General features: G+C 42.2%; 1 long non-coding RNA gene across 1 annotated transcript; it reads left to right on the top strand.

Moving 5' to 3' along the window:
• The first annotated feature begins 505 nt into the window (after positions 1–505).
• On the top strand, positions 506–1,065 carry LOC109509667 (uncharacterized). The gene is made up of 3 exons (XR_002166986.1): positions 506–704; positions 777–847; positions 937–1,065. It is a non-coding gene; the product is annotated as an uncharacterized LOC109509667 (long non-coding RNA).
• The last annotated feature ends 528 nt before the right edge of the window (positions 1,066–1,593 follow it).

Genomic DNA, 1,593 nt, shown 5'->3' with positions numbered 1-1,593 from the left:
CACACCTAAACTCACCCAATTTGACATTTGTTGCCATATAGTATTTTTAGGAATATGTCAATGAATAATATTTTTTTGTTGTTTTTGTTTTGAGCCACTAAGATGTTTCTTGCTTTGAATTTTTACAAGTGTATGACCATTAGCATGCCACCATGTTACTTATATTTTCGGTACGGTTAAGAAAGGTTAATTACTTTCCATGGTTTCCTAATGGGAAATATGTTTACTGAATGTAGACAAAAAGACGTTCACCAAATGTTCCCCAGCAGTTTTCGTGGTCACCGACCGCTTTTCTTCTCGCATGGAAATTTTGAACTGAAAAAGAACAAAAACAAGGAAAACCATTAAAACCGTTGGCAAACATTTGGGACCTTGAACGAACCCTGATGAGAAATCAGCATTCACTACCTTTGTAAACGTTCTCATTAGGATACGAGCTTTCGATGTCAATACAAAGTATTTTTGAGGGCAGTATTGTATCACTCAGCAGGCAAAAATAAAAGCAGAATGAAAAGGACAGTGTGCTGTGCTGGAGCGTTCCCTCTCTGTTGTAGGTTGACTCGTTACAGGACATCAGTCAGCCTGCGTATGCACAGCTGCAGCAATGGAGGGGCACGGACTGCGCCAATGACAACATTTCAGCTGTCACACAGAACACTCAGAGGCCCTGGGAGGCCAAACCCACACGTATGCTCCTGCTGCAGGTTAGTGGACCATTTATAATCTGGGTGACCTTTTAAATTGATTGATTATGATAATGTGCAACTTTGTCTCAGGTGACAGATGGCGTCCAGAGCTTGGAGGCCATGGAGTATCAGCCGATACCTGCACTGAGCACTGCTCTTAGGTGAAATGACCTTCACGTTTATTTGCATGCTAACTGTCATATAAGGCAAGAAAGAAACACAAATAATGGTTAGTATTTTCAACCTCCAGGCCTGGTGTGAAGCTGCAGCTGCAAGGGCAGATGATCTGCAGGCTTGGGATGCTACTGTTGGGAACGGGCAACGTGAAGGTCCTGGGCGGGGAAGTGGAAGACCTGGCCGAAAGCAACAACCAGGTTAGTTTTCTCAAATTTGAAACTTAGAGGTAGTTTTTCCTTTTAGCAACTGATTAAATTGAGCAATGGTGTTTTAACGTTAAAATGTTAAGTTAGGAGTCCGCATGCATTGGGGCCAAGTGGGGTGGTGACCCACCAGATCCAGCAGATAGATCTATGGTATTCTTCACCTTTCGTTGTTACAGTCCACATGCAATGGGGCCAATAAGGATGGCCACCCACAAGGAGTAAGATGCAGAAGTCACATTACTTTAATATTATGGTACTTGGAGTACGTGACTAACTACATTTTTAAGAGATAATTTGTAACTGTGTCGGAATACATTTTTTTCAAAGGAATCTCCAAACACTGAATGCAGTTGCGTTATTTTAAATGTTTGCTGTTTTAGTCTGCCTGTGAACCTACAGCACGGGGGCGTACACGACATCGCCCGGCACATCATGATTATTCGAATAAACTGAGACATATAGAGCAGGTACATAAAGAACAACAAAAAAAGTGATGCAGTACATGCACTGCACTGACAGGGAAG

The sequence above is a fragment of the Hippocampus comes genome, unplaced genomic scaffold (assembly GCF_001891065.2).
Source record: "Hippocampus comes isolate QL1 unplaced genomic scaffold, H_comes_QL1_v1.1 C16989558, whole genome shotgun sequence".
NCBI lineage: Eukaryota > Metazoa > Chordata > Actinopteri > Syngnathiformes > Syngnathidae > Hippocampus > Hippocampus comes.
Note: the sequence above shows the minus strand (reverse complement) of the source record. Positions and strands in the feature narration are given on the sequence as shown.